The sequence below is a fragment of the Oreochromis aureus genome, linkage group 12, assembly GCF_013358895.1.
Source record: "Oreochromis aureus strain Israel breed Guangdong linkage group 12, ZZ_aureus, whole genome shotgun sequence".
Classification (NCBI taxonomy): Eukaryota; Metazoa; Chordata; class Actinopteri; order Cichliformes; family Cichlidae; genus Oreochromis; species Oreochromis aureus.
This window is the reverse complement of record NC_052953.1, coordinates 11,509,878-11,525,417: the sequence shown is the minus strand read 5'-3', so window position 1 is coordinate 11,525,417 and position 15,540 is coordinate 11,509,878. Positions and strand designations below refer to the sequence as shown.

The 15,540-nt window shown below is 40.7% G+C and overlaps 1 protein-coding gene across 4 annotated transcripts in view; it reads right to left on the bottom strand.

Moving 5' to 3' along the window:
• The window catches only part of slc20a2 (solute carrier family 20 member 2), a 40,222-nt gene extending 26,082 nt beyond the window's left edge, over positions 1–14,140 (bottom strand). For 2 of the 4 annotated variants that reach the window (XM_031728046.2, XM_031728049.2), the window contains exon 1: positions 13,853–14,140. The gene's annotated coding sequence lies outside the window, so the exon portion shown is untranslated. Of the gene's footprint in view, positions 1–13,572; positions 13,593–13,707; positions 13,832–13,852 lie in introns of those variants that run through there. The other 2 variants (XM_031728047.2, XM_039620582.1) reach the window with 2 other exon arrangements.
• Between the last annotated feature and the right edge of the window lie 1,400 nt (positions 14,141–15,540).

Below are 15,540 nucleotides of genomic sequence, written 5' to 3'. Positions count from 1 at the left end.
AAGGGTGTTTGGGATCATTGTCATGCTGGTAAATAAAGCTGCTGTCAATCAGATGCTATTGACAAGATCTCCAACAACACTGTTTTAAATACAGCCACATTGGAAAGACCTGTCACCACTGATTTTCAGTCTTGTTCTTGTATAATTTAGGATACCTCAGCCTTTTCTCTCCCTTCTTTAGGAAGGCCTTCTTGACAGCGACCCTTCCACCCAGACCATTTTCTGATGAGGCTTCAGTGAACAGCAATTGGAACAACTGAAGGGTCAGATACATCTCCCAGGTCCTGTGTGAAGTCTTTGCTGGATTTATTCCTATTCCTTAAGGAGATGACTTTCAGATATTGTTCATCTACAATGGATGTTTTTTTTGTCAGACATTTCAGTTTTTGTTCTCCACTCCACTGTCCGGTTTCCTCAATTTTTTTAACGACACACTGCACATCATGGGCATATCTTTTGCATTTTTCATAGATTCGTCTAAAGAAATTGGAACAAATTCTGTGTTTTTGTGACTGACTCATAGTAACAGAGTACTTAAAGATACAATTTGGGTTCTTTGCTAAGTTGTCTGCTATGTATGGACACAAAAAAAGCCTGGACAACTATTGCTCAGTGTGGTAGTACTGAGACTCTCAGACCAATTACCCCAAAAGTATTGAATACATTTCCTGCACTATCAGAGGAGAAAGAAACAAAATTTTCATCACAGTCTCTAATAAGGCCTCTGTTACGGTTGGATTTGGATCTGTGTTATGAAAGCTTTTGCCGCTTAATTATCTCTTGCTAACCCCCAGACAGCAATTATCTTCGATACAGTTTTAAAATGACATTCTCATGCACCTAACAAATATCCATGCCTTTATCAATGCTACACCGAGCACTGGTGCAAGAGCAAACAATTAAGCCCCCCCCTGTGGCTTTCAATGTTGTGTAAGGCTTAGATTTAAATACTCTTAAGGTCAGCTCTCTCTGGTTTCAGTGGAGACTATGCATGGGTTTGACACCCTTACTGAGAAATGGCAAACCAAGTAAAGCGACTCATCCCTATTTAAGAGTCTGTATGACTGTTTTAAATAACAGACAGACACACTGCACAGAACCTAACGCTGCTTGCCCTTGCTGAGGTTTCTAAGGCATCCAAATAAGGAAATTACCTTAGATCAATGAAATCAGTGTATTTAAACGAAATACTGACTGAATGCATAAAAAAACAGAAAACTTCATAATAACTTCAATAATTATACTTCTATACTTGTTGAAGTTCATAAATTTGGGACTTTTAAGCCAAGGACACACACAATAACCCATGTACCCAATGCACAAAAACCACCAAGGCTAAAATAGCAGCTCACAAAGGATGGAGTGCTCAGAATAATGCTTTTAGGCAAGCAGAAACTATTAGTCACCTCTGAGAATAACCCATGCACACAAGCGGGATCTTAGTAGACCAATCAAACAGTGCCACAAAGAAGAAAAAAGAAGAGCCAACAATTTATTACTAACAATAAGAGGGCCAGTTATTCAGGCAAGCCCTCATATCATGTGACCGACACAATTAGGCTTGGTACCTACCAACTATTTTGGGCTTTTTTGAGGTTGCAGTCTGGCTTTTTTCGCTTTCTGCCATCTGTGTCCATGTTCCTCAGTGTAGGAGTCATCTTACCCCTGACCCTTTCCCCGTTTTCCCCTCCTTGCTCACTCCCTCCCGTACTTAGTTTTGGCCGAACAGCTCCAGTTTTTTTCCACGAATCAGCATAGGTACCCAAAAGCAAAAAACCAAATCCCCTTCCACCCTGTCCTTCCTTCCTTCTTCACTCCTGTGCTGACCCCCTGCCACCCTCTCCTCTTTTTAGATGTGGAAGCAGAACAATTTTGATCTGGCTCTGTACTCACATAGCACTGCCAAGACCTCCAGCCTACCTACCTTTCTCTTGACCGCTGAGACTGGTAATCTACTGCTGGCATGTTCTGTGGTATTAAACTGTGTTACTGGGACAAAGTGGGTGCCGGTATTAGTGAGTGCTGGAAATGTAGGGCAAAAATGGCGAAAGAGTCCAGTGAAAAATGAGATGTACCAACATGATTAAATTATGTTTTGGTCCATGTTTGCACCAGTGGGAATAAAGCATGTTGTCGCCTCAGTATTTTGTCTACACTAAAGCTGCCAAGTGACCCATGATGGTCTCAAATGGTCTCCAAAGTGGAGATCTAAAACCTCTGGGATTGTTATGTAATGCAAAAAGACAAATATGAGGTCTTTTAAGCAAATGCTGACATAGGATTTCGTGGTCCTGAGTGGTCCTGAGTGCCACAGGATCCAGAACAATATTCACTATAAAGCTCTTTGCTTGGGAGGGGAGAATGATTTTTTTCCCCCCAATTTTGTTTAGCGTTTATGTTTGAATTTCTCTGGCTTTTTCTGTACCCTAATAAAAAGTATAAGAACATATGTGTAGCACACAAGCACAACAAAATGATTCACCTAACATGCTCATATTTGTGATGTTTTTGGTAGTGCTAGCTGTTTGGGAAAGTTCTATGTGGTGCTAGTGTCCCGCCAGTGGAACAGTGTGTGGTGGAAAGGTTAAAGGAGGACACTATTGGATACATAAACAGTACGTGTACGTGCGGATACTTTAAGCTGTGGGTACTTTTTTTTTAGCAAAAGGATTATGAAAGCGCTTTGTTTTGTTTCACATTAAATCTATAGTATTTGTAGTATAACACACTTCAGTGACCTTGGATGGCTGCAGCCACCACATGTGAGGTTAAAGGTAAGTATAAAACAAAGCCAGAGAGAGACAGAGGAAAAAGAGAATGAGAGAGAATGGCTCCTCCTAAGCTGCATCTAGTGGCCGTGCCCTCTTGCTCTTAATCCTGGCTTCCAGCACATGACACAGCTAACACTATTACAGAGTGCTTTGATTAGGCCTGCTGCTGCACGCACGTAGTGACAGACGTAGCGGTGGCGGGGGTACGTGGGGTCCTGTACTTTGGCACCACTGTACAGGAATGCCAGGCCTCTGCATAGATGCATGTACAGCCACACAGTGTAATTAACTACATGCTGACCAAAGCGTACACAGCTTACACACAATCGAAGAAAAGGCACGAGGCCGGACAGATTAGGTCTGCAAGTCAGTGAATCGGTGGATTACCCCATCACTCTCAGTTTTCAGAATAACAGCAATGCTCAACAATGTGCTGTTAGCATTAGCCATGGCTGTCTTTGTCCTAAGAATGAGTTGCAGTAATGGTACTTAGATTGTTTACAACAGGGAGGGGATTTTCACATGACGACTTCAGCAGCAGGCTTTAATCGCATCAAGGGGTTTAAAAAAAAAAACTGTATTTTTATAAACTAAGAGGAAAAAAGCTAACTGAGGACGTAACTTTTAAGTTTGCAGACAGGAAAACAAATGCTAAATTAGAAATAAAGGTCAGTCCATCATCAGTCATGAATTTGCAGTCAGATTTATTAAAATCAGATTTCTTTAAATAATGTTTGAATCTTTCGTTTTCTTTTTTTAATACATAAATTAAGTGTATCCTCACTAAAACCATGGCAATATATTAGCGACTGCACTGAATCTCAATTGTCTTAGTTAAGGGGAGCTGAGGACACAGCGGATCCAGACTGAGACGTTTCTGAACTACAAATACTCTGTTTATCTCCTGGAATGATTGATGACAGCAGAGACGGAACAGTCCACAGGCAGGCCGCTGCCAGTGAACAAATGCGTGCATAAACAAAATCACAATCACGAATCCAGGACTGTCAACAGAGTACTGCATGGCAGGAGATGTTGGTCTACGTTGCTACGACTGTGAAAGAACAAATGGCTTAATCTGAAAATTACACAGTAAACACAGTGTGACCAGTGTTATCACGTATTCAAGCTGCACCACACGTTCATGGCACATGGCGTCCACACACAGACACAGTGCACTTTTCAACTTTAAGGAGGTGTGTTCAATTTTGCATTTGTGTGGCAAGTTAAGGTCACACCCTGGTGCTCAATATAAGCGAAAGAATTTCAGCCCTAGCGTACCGACTAAATGAAAAACCTGTAATCAAAACTGACAACAATTCTCCATACAAATGTGCAAATTATTAGTCTGTCCTGAAATGCACAGCCTTGTCAGAATATTTCACACAATATTTTGATACAGCTGCCGTGCACACTCCAGGGAGCGATATTTTTGGGGGCAGCATCCTTGGAGGCTGTGTGTGACATGCGCTACTTTCTCTGTGTGTGAATGCTGTCACAGCATGCCTGGTGCTGAAGGAAAGCCATTGTGACAAGTGGTCTGCTGGTGTTCCGGTGATGGAGGGTAAGATGGGGAGGAGGGCCGCTCTGCCTGGGTCACCTCTAATCTTGTTGGTATAACTCATTTCTTCGAGACGTTTCCATCCATGGCTTCAGATCAGAACATCATCTTGCCCAACCAGTAGGGGGTGCAATGAAGCTAAAATCCCCCCCCCTCTACTCTCAGTTTTTCTTAAGTGGGAGAATTTTAAATAAATTTAAATAGTTTATCAACTACTAGCTTCAATGACAACTTACCATGCTTCTAAATCAGGGATTTCAGTTAAACATAAGTCCTCTTGACTGTACACTTGATTGAACAAATACAATTATGTTATAAAATTGTCCAAGTAAGAATGCCAAAGTGCTGATAAGTCCCATTTCTGCACATTAACTGTTTAAGCAAACATCTCCCAAAAGCCAGCAGGACTCAAAGGAGCTGATGCTTTGATGTGTTTGCAAGTTAAACTCTGACATTCACACATTTGTATCAGCGGTCTATTCCTAAAAGAGCCCAGTTACCTACTAGCTTTTAGAAAAAAAATCCCCAACCCTGTCTTTTATGAAAATCAAATATTCTTAAGCTCAAAATTTACTTTAAGACTCCTGAACTTAAGCTCAATAAGACACAAATCTATTGCGCAAGTTCAAATTTTATTGGAGCTAAAGATGTGAAAACTCTGTTTTAAAGGTTTTACAGATTTTGCATGGCCCTAGACACCTAGTAAACATTTTATATTATCATATACAGTATTCTGAAAGCTGCAGTGTTTATGTGTAAAGAGTATGTAGACAGGTTTGTTGACTACAGTTCAGACTGGAGCTGGGTAAGCCTCTAAGTATTAGTAGGCTGCTGGCCATAGGGGTTACTTGCTGTATACCCAGGGCAGGGCTGGAATGTGATAAACATTATGAAGATGTCATCACCTGTTCAGTACAGAGAACCCTCCGAGTTGTTCAATGACATTTAATCCTAACCTCCTGTAGTTTATTGGACTGATATTAGCCTTGAAAATCAGGTTTACTTCACAATAGGAGTGTATTATGTGCCCACAACCACTTTCCAGGCTCTGTTCCAAAATTATCTCTTGTTTCTGTCACACATCTAAAGGAGACCCAATTATACAACTAATCATTATTAAAAATAACAGACTTGTATTAGACCAACAATCATATCCTCCACTCCGTTTGAATACTCTGATTAATTAGTCCGTAAAGTGTACAAAATGCCACCTAACATTGTAATAGGTAGTCTCATTGTAATAGGTAGTCTCAGCTTGTGAGAGCTTAATGGTATGATTCAGTGAAATTATATGTGATCACAACAGTACTCCCTCGGTACTATTTTAGACTTAAAAATTATGCATATGGCAGTAAATTGGTGCTTACTGTGGAACAAATCACTGAGTAAAATGACCGGATAAAAATATGATTAGAATTTGGGATTTGTTGATAAGTTTGGTCAATACTAGAGTTGCAACATGCAGCTTGAGATCCCAGTTAACTGATTACACAAATTTGAAATGCTAGGGTCAATATTTATTTCTCATCGTTTTCTATACTGTAACAAGAACACCTGTGCATGAGCAAACACAGGTAATTTTGCATTTACCATCATGTGAATGAAATGCAAAACATAAATGGGAATCACAAGATGACAGCAAACCTCAATGGTACAATGTGCAAAATATCATTAATAGATGTCAGTTGACTGTAGATCGGAATCAATTGAGTTCTATTTTTTTAAACACCTTCCAATTCAAGTGCATAATCCTAGATACAATGGCAGAATTAGAACAACTCTGGCCACCATTCATCTCAGTGTGACCGTCAGTCTGCTGTTTACCTCAGCTGTAAATATGCTAGGTGTACAGGTCTATTTACGCTGGAGGAGGCTGCAAAACCTTATGAAAGGAGCCCAATACGAGTCAATGACGTTTACTTCTGTCCGATGACAATGATACCGAGGTGAACTGTTGAGGTTATCCTGAACTTTTGTGTCCATAAGTGCTGCCTTTTTTGCCCCTTTAAGCTACTGTTAGCTGCTGTTAGCTGCTGTTAGCTGGCATTAGTGAAACTTTCTTTGAAGTTGATCGCTTGATTTCATCTTCACTGGGAATCTAATCAAACTGTTTATCAGAGGGAAAGTGTGATTGTTAGCACACTTGACCCTAACATTAGCTGGCATGATGTTAGTTTATAACCAGCTGTTTGTGTTTAGCCGGCTCATTGTCAGCTATCCAGAGACAGGTTGGTCACATTTATCTGCTAACAATAAGTAATTACGAAAATATCGGGACTAAATAAACATGTTTATGCATGTTTTCATGTATTAGACCCCTGACTTCAGTTCAGGTAATGGGGCTTGAGGTGAGAAAGAAGAGAAAGAAGTGGACATGAGGGAAAAGAGAGAGCAGTGGAGAAGGAGGAGAATGACATAATGAGAAAGACAAATCTTTTGTACAAATCTTATGGTCATATATAGTTTGAAAGATTGATTTGTGAGCTTTAAATTTATAGTAACTCGTAAGGTGCTGTTCAAGTGGCCAGTCTCTAGCCACGTACATAAAGCACGATTTGGCGCCTTACCATGGCTCCTGTATTCAAGATAGCAACATGGTGGCTTCTGAACTGATGTCTGCTCCTGTGTATTGTTAATGGATTAGTTCTAAGCTTATGAGAATCCACCTATTAAATGTAAATATTGAATCTAATATTGCTGTCTGTGAAAGACCGCAATGTTAGCACAGAAAGCAATAAATGATGAAGCATCTATTAAGATATCACATTCAATACAACAACCCATCCAAGTGGCACTGAAGTTGAGAAATGACACTGAACAACAAACAGACTTAACAAACTTTTCAGAATCTAAGTAAGCAGCAGAAGTGATCAATCACCTGATATCTTTACATCTTCCCAACAGGAACGTTGGATGTGTGTCAACCAACCATTCATGTGTTTATTTCCAGTGCGCCCAGTGACATGTGCAAACACTGTCTGACAAATTACAACTTTGTGGCAACAGTCTGAACCTGTTCCAACCACATACCTTTTGACTTCACTCTTCTACTGAAGCCATTCAATTGGCCATCAAGTCATGTCCTACCTAGCTTATCCCCATCCCACAAAGTGGCCTCTGGATAGATACCACTGGACTATGACGACTGCCCCCACCTTCTAACCTCACGGCTTCCTGAGGTGTCACGTATCCACCACTTGCTCTTGCACTTGCTAGAGGCAGCAGGGAGGAGGAATGATTTGGCTAGAAATAGCCGTGTCACATGAGCGTATGCAGAAACCAGTCTGCCAGCTGCTCAACCTTACATGGAGCCCTGCCTCATCCGTACAGTCAAATACAAATAAGTGGTAACATTATAAACACAACAGCAATAACCAGGACATGTACAGGTTTCTCATTCATATCGGAGACCTCTTACACATTTCGCCACACAATAGAGTAAAATGGAGAAAACTGCGATAAACTGCCACAAGAGGTGACCTGTTTAAATCAAATACAATATAAATTATTTAAAATAAAATTGTGCAACCAACGCAAATCTGCCAATTCTCAATAATTTCACCCATCTTGTCACAGACACATTACCCCAGAATACCAAAAATAGCTTTCCCAAGCGCTGTGCCAACAAACATTTTCCAAAATTTCAAACTGGCCTCCGGGCTTAGTGGCGAAATGATTTCGCATTAATGTCAAGCAAGCCCCACTGTGCTGCTGAGAAACATACATGAGTGAAAAGAAGAGAAAAATGCATACTTTCCATAAATAGAACCGCAAGGCCTCACAGTTTAGCAGTAAGCCTGTCATGCTATGCCATTAGCATAGTTAACACAAGGCCAACATCCGAACAAGAGAAGCTCTGTGTGACGCCGCTTTGATACAGACCCTGCCGCTTACAGAAGGCCACCAGAAAGACTACAAAACCGCTCTTATGGGCAGAGTGGAGTGCACAAACAGGGCCAAAAAAGCACACAACAGGACTGAGAAAATGATACAGCTATCGTAAAATACCAGAGTGTAATATATGGCTAATTGTTTTGTTGTTTGATGGAATGGCTTACATTTCTCATGGGAAGAATCTAAAGGTTCGGGAGGCAATAACTTCTTGTAAGCACCACCCTTAACAATTTAAACGAGAGATTCCAGCTTTAAAGAAACCAAAACAGGAAAACTAACAGGAAGCCTACGGCTGGCAGCACGATTAAAGAAGTGAGTCAGTAAATGCTGATATTTGTGAAGAAGACCGAGGAAACCTTCAAAAATACCACAATCGTCGTGTTACGAGTTCTCGGAAAAAAAATTTCAGCATTAAGAGCTATTAAGGTTAACTTATGGTTTCTAAGAATGAAGGTCTACATGACAGCAGTAAAAGGAGGATAGATGAGCATTATGGCTCTAAACTTGGCAGGAGACAGCAGTTCCCTGAAACCAGCTGCATACATATACATGTGTACTAGCCACAAATATTTAAACGTATAATTGCAGCCTCAAGTATTTTTGTGTCCTGATAGTTAAAATCTGGTTAAGTACTGAGGTAAAACCGAACTGATGGTTGTAAAATAGTCCAAGAGCTGAAATGGTTTGGGTTATTATCCCAAGCTTTAATGGCCCCCTGACCCTAAGGCACAGCTTAAATTAAACAATTAAAAAAGGGCAAGTTTGAAGTTTGCTTGATCTGTTTTTGTCTTCTTTCTCCATCGCTGATAGCTAGCAGATTCCCCAAAGTGTGTTTTGCTCTGTGTCCTCTTACAACACTTGCACGCCAACCTTTCCGCCATCTTCTGTCCTATGTATGTTTTGACCCTTGCTAAAAAAATCAGAAGACACGTGATCGATGATATGCTTAACCAGGTTTTCAGCAATAACATGGATTAAGCAATACTGGCACAAGCAGGCATGTAGCGCACGCATACACACACACACAGCATGAAGATTCTCGCTCTTTCAGTGCTATCATGTGATGTTGCCATGGCGAAGGAGGGTTCAGACATAACAGGGTGATTGTGCTCGGAGGGCGAGGTGGGCTGATCAGAAAGACAGAGTGTTCTCTGACTGTGAAGCTGCCAGCGCCGGTGCCAACTGCCCTTTTGCCCACAGCGACGCAGACACACCCACTGGCAGAAGGGCCGGACTGCACGGTGGGCAGCCATCGCTGAAAGGAGGCGAGCACCTTTTCCTATCATTGTCTTTTATTCCAGGTCATGTTGACACACAAGGTCAAACTAATTTAGTCTTTTTATATAAGAAAATTAAATCTGAGATAATTCAAAATTCTGATAGCTGTGTGTAACTGTCATAAATGTATACAATATTAACATGTTATCTCTTTATTTTATTCTAGTAATAAGAAATAATAATTCCCAAAAATTTGGGTAGATCATTTGTTTAAGAATTTTTATGTAAAGTTGTTTCCTTTGTCTTCTTTGACATCATAATAAAATAATAAAAACTGCTTGGTTTCAGACGGTTATTTACAATGTGCCACTGGAGGCTCTGCAAAATTCTGATTCACTATCCTCTGCAATACATAAGAGCAAAAACATTTCTTGGGAAAATAACCTTCAGATTAATTAATAATAAAAAATATTTTCTTTTACTCGTACTCCTGCTGTAATATTGCTAATCATTGGGTGAGGTTCTTGGAAACACTCCTTTTCAACCAGAGGACTCTGACAAGTCTTAAAATGTCCCAGTTAGGACATTTATATTGATTTAGTAGATGTTTTTCCCCAAAGGAATTGTTAAAGACATGTTAATAATAAATATTTAAATAATAAAGTAAAAAAAAAAAAAAAAAAAAAAAAAAAAAAAATCAGGATTTGGCTATTCTGAACACTTAAAACAAAGTAACTGTTGAAGCTGAAACAAGCTGTCAGCGCAACAGTGACAACTCTGCAGCAATTTGCATATTAACCATAACCATTGTGCATCTCAAAAGCAGCCACCATTTTAAACAGGTAAGACTTCACCTAAAATTTTAAAAAACCCCACTTGATTCAAATTGAGTGCTTATCCCATTCAATGACGTCTCCTTGTGCAGCCCTGCATCACTACCAGAGCTGCCACGACACTTAAATCATTCCCTCTAGGTTCACCGTTGACCTCAAATATGTACATAAAACAAAATCTCAAATGTTGTGTCACTCTGACCCAAATTTAATATAAAAGGTCATCATTGGTGACAAGAGTTGGGTCACCAGTTGGTGGCCAAACACTAGAAGGAGGATACTCAAAGTATCCAAGGTAAAAGAACACACAAGTCTTTTTCTACTGCAAATTTGTCCACCAGGGTTGGACCGTCAGTACCGATTAGCCTGTGATGCACTGAGGCATCTGACAGAGAACATTCAGTCCAAACAGCCTTAACTTTATCACATACCTTTAGGCTTTTTTTGGCACAATTCCGCTGTTTTGGCTTCCTTCGACGGTACCTAGCTTCCCAAATGAAATGAAATTATAAGAAATGCTGTTTTGACACACTTTATTCACATCCTGTGAATATCCCTGCAAGTGGGCAGAGTGGGACTTCAAGTGAGCGATCCCAACAAAACAGGAGCAATCTGAAAGTTTGGAAGCAACCTTGAAGGGAAAACCAGCCAAATTTAAATGAGGTGTGGCTTTTGCTTTAAAAAACAATCTAACAAAAAATCTAAGAGCTTTGTCACACCTTCAATCAAAACACATGAAGGTCTCCTCCATGAAGAGAGACTATAATATGAGGTGTTGTAGCCTGTCTGCTGACAGAAAACATTTTTTTGTAATCACAAGAGGCCTCAGGTGAAAATAACATTGAACCGGAACTAAAAGCAAAGTCACAGAGGGCAGAAAGTTCTTAGAAACTGCAAACTGTACAGAACACACACACTAAAAGTACAGCCACGAAAACCAGTCTGCTCACTCAGCGTACTGTTGAACATGAAAACATTACGCAATGTACACATACCTCTTCCATGCATAAAAACTCGGCTCACCCCCCGCCCTCCTCCACTGATGGCTAATTTCCACACAAAAGTTCTACTAAACAAGGTTTAGCTGCAAGGCTTAAATATGAGGTGCTCGGTGTCTGTCATGGAGCATTTGGGTAACCATTAGAGGAGAGGCTATTGAGCATGTGGTCTAGGCTGTGGTTGCACCCTGTCGCCACGGAACTGGCAATTTAGTGTGAATCATTTTGGTTTGATTGTTTGTTTTTTTTTCAAAAAGATTACACTCACAAAAGGCAGGTCAAAGTACAGTCAAACATAAACACAGTGGACTGTAATGTTTCCGTGAACGCACCTTAACTCGACTAGATAGTGGTTGAAACTCTTTAATAAAGGCTTGGTCAAAAGCAGTCCAACCACAGTAACATGTTTTCTTCTCTCCAAAGCTGTCAAGCAAATAAGTAAAAAAAGAAAAAAAAAAAAAGAAGCTGACGCTCAAACACAGAAGTTGAACTGAAATGTTCCCTGTGTCAGTAAATCAGACTGCTTTAAAGCAGCAGATTACCCACAACCGAAGGTGTAAGGACTTTACATTTTATAATCCCTGCATGTGAAAGCCAGCGAGCCCAGCTTAGGTAGACTGGCTACTGTTCACGTTATTAAAAAAGTTAATCCAAGACACAAAAATGACCAAGAGAAGAGAAGCAAACAAAATCTACTACCATTTCATTATTACCACATGGGTGCAAACGCCCTGAACAGCAAGTCCCAAGCCTGGCCAAACCGTTACCTAACACCCTTCCCTGCTCTCTACCATATTTCTTATCATTCTCCACCCTCTAGTTAAGAAGAACATAAATAAATAAATAAATAAATAAATAAATAAATAAATAAATAAATAAATAAATAAATATATAACAAAGTTTAGCACACTCCAGGGAAATTTAGGTTGGTTTGTTGGTTGGTTTTGTTTTTGTTTACAAAAAGGATAAAAGTATAGAAAAACAGGGAAGTCATTAATCTGCGTATCTTATCATTTGCACTTCCATATCGGTCTTAATGCCTATAAAGCTAGAATAGACATAGCAATCAGAGCATTTTATCCTCCCAGGTTACAACCCCTGCTGTGCGAAGCACTGATCTAATATTTTATTACCAAAAACATATATGAGAAAAAGCAGAGAACGGAAAACACGTAAGGTAGTGACAGACCCTGACATTTTTGCCCCTTTCTCACCACTCCTTATCATAGCACCAGACTAATGATTAACTAGAAAACTGCATTGTGGGTCCATAAATAATATGCGACTTCCACTTCCTATGCAAGCAGTAGGAACAGATATCATTAATGTAGTGAAATATTGTTAAAGAAGACAAGATGACAACTGGATTTGCCTAGAATATGATAATCAGCACTTTTTATTAACTATGAAAATAGCTAAGTGCATACACTTTGGTGCCCAACTTAGGTATTTGAAATTTACTTGTATTTGTTTTCACATACACTTAAAATAGTTCACGAAAAAAAAACGAGCCTAGCTAAAATATATTACCAGGGACTTTTTTATTTGGCTGCTACCTCTTGAGTATTTGCATAATGTTTGCTTACTATCTTACTTTGACTTGCGTGACATTTCAGTACTTTCGTGATGGCGTATTTTTACACTGTGATATTTTTGTTCTGAGTATGCAGTCTGTAGCGTTTTGCCCAGTTGATTCTGTTATTCTTCCCATAGTCCTGTGATATTTCTCTTTGGAAAATAGTCATCATGGTGACAATGAGGCTTGCCCTGAGCTACAAAGCTTGCCATCACAGATTCATTTCTGCTCATGAATAACAGGATCTGCTTTATTTGCCTGTGATGCCCGATTCACTCGCCTGCTTTTCCACTCAATAATCGTTCTGTCAACAAACCGGAGAAGCGACCCGATGCACTTTTGAGACCTGCAGGACAGACTACTACTACTCTCAACTGATTAATATTATAGGTCAAAGGGGGCGGTAGTGCGCATGCTCAGTGGAGACCACCGTTGTCCTCAGCGTTTGGTCTGCTCACGAAAAGCCCTGAGAGAAATGAGCGCGTGTGATTAACTACTAAATGATTTATTGGGCACTGAAAGCAGCTCTTCAAATCCAAGCCATGGCCGGGCATTTGCATTTTACACGCGGTGGTTCAGAGCGGACAGTGAATAAGAGCTGGTGACTCTCAGATGTGGAGTCACACACACGTGTAGCTCCACTCACTGGTTTTGTCGCGTGCGATCAGCAGCAACAACAGGAACTAGCGCACAGAAATAAAACAAGAATGTTGCCACTCACGGTAAAATGTAACGTTCACGGCGCTGTCCGTCAACATAACACGAGTACAATTCGGAATCAGCGTAGCGCGTCGTGAGCTGCTGCAGCCCATTTTAATGCACACACATGCCTCTTTGCCGCTATATTCCTACTTACCAGGCCTCTTCTTCCTTAAACTCAGCCCGCGGGGACGCAGACCACAACAAACGCGCAAGGAAAGTGGCGAAACGAGACACGAGTCCCGTGGAAGAGGAAAAGGCACATGTGCAGCGGTTTTTTTTAATGGGCAAAATGTACTTACCAACGAAATAGGACACCGCAAGAGGAGGGGGGGAAACGCGCCGCTCCTCTTCGTCTCCACGCCTCTGTCTCTGTCTGAATTTTTCCCACAGCGATCTACGTGGGTTGCGTCGAAAATTTTCAGATTCCTGCACTCGCTGTCGTCCCCCCCTGGTCTGGTTGCCTTCCAGTCGGTCGACTCATGCGACTGCGTTGCCCTGAATGTCGCCTGCCGCTCTCATCCGGGCGTTTAGGGATTGAGCCGTCGACTCAGTACCGCTCAGGATGACAGCTTTTAGATGAAGGAGGGGGGAATAACGTGAGACAGGGAAGGAGAGAGAGAGAGAGTGGTGGTCAGTCTAGTGGTGGTACCATATGAGGGGTGAGAGGGGGGAATTGCAACAATACGATTAATATGCGCATAATTTAAATCTCTAAATGTGGTTTAAAATGTTTTTTTATTAAGATATCCGAGTGATCATCCAGTCGCATTCATTTTTTATTTTATTTTTTTTATTTAAATTTTCAACGAGTGTATGAACTTTGCTTTAAATCAGTGTTTGCTCACTGCCCCCTTGAGATAAATGCCAGGAGGCCCATCGAATAATGCCCATTCGATGCATTTTTCCTGGTAAGGATGACACAACCAATAACCGGTCACGCTGAACTGAGTGTACCCTCAGATCGAGTTAAGAGCAAACACACTGTCCTGTTCAATCCCTGGATTGGTTTTTATGGTCGGGACTGGACGGGTGAGTGCGAGCTCCTCGGTAGAAAATCGATTAAATGGCCACAGTTTTCATTGACCTCACTCTTATCCTGTGCCTTAGAGGTGAAATGCGGGCTGTTTGGTTTCAGGGGTGGATGGTAATGTTTAATCCGTCCACATATTGTCATTTATAATGACTGTAGCCACGTGCGCAAGGCATAAATATGTTACATAACCGGCCGAGCCAGTCAACAACAGTGGGTGGAAGAGAGAGGGGGGGGGGGGTCGTTTGGAGGGTAATTAAACCTCAATTCAGGGATTTCTTACACTCATGGATATATTGAGTATTTAGAAAAATTGAAAAAAGAAAGTCCTCCCAATGTGATCTCTTGCACCACACCTTCCCAGTTTATACCTTTGAAGAGTGCCTTCAAAGTTTTATAAAATCCCACTCTGAGTTTCCAAAATCCCTGTAGCCATGATGTCTGAGTAGTGGTGTGCATAATCTGAGAAATAATTTCCCTTTTCATTTATACAAATGCTGCCTCTTGCTGAGACATGCTTCTGCTTCATTCAACCTCTGTTGGGAAGGGACAACTGACTCTACCTTCTATTCAGTTTCACCCACACCTTGTTATCCCAGCATTATTGTTCCACCCATCTCAGCTTAACCCCACATTAACTATGACAACCTACACAACACCACAGCCTGACCGAAAAAAACAAAGCTTACTGGCCAGCTCCCCCCATAGATACTGCTAAGGACACAACAAAATGGGCTTTTCCTGTTATCATCCTTTGAATGATATAAGATCTCAGGGCAGCTTTACGGAAATGATAAGACTTTTTTTTAATGCCTGTTATTAAACATTAGCATGCACCCATTTATTACTGCCAATACAGACTATAATACTCAACACAAGATAGAGATTAGATTAGACTAGACAGATTACAGTTGTCATAAATGAAACATTGTGGTCAATGTGATGAAAAGGTCACAG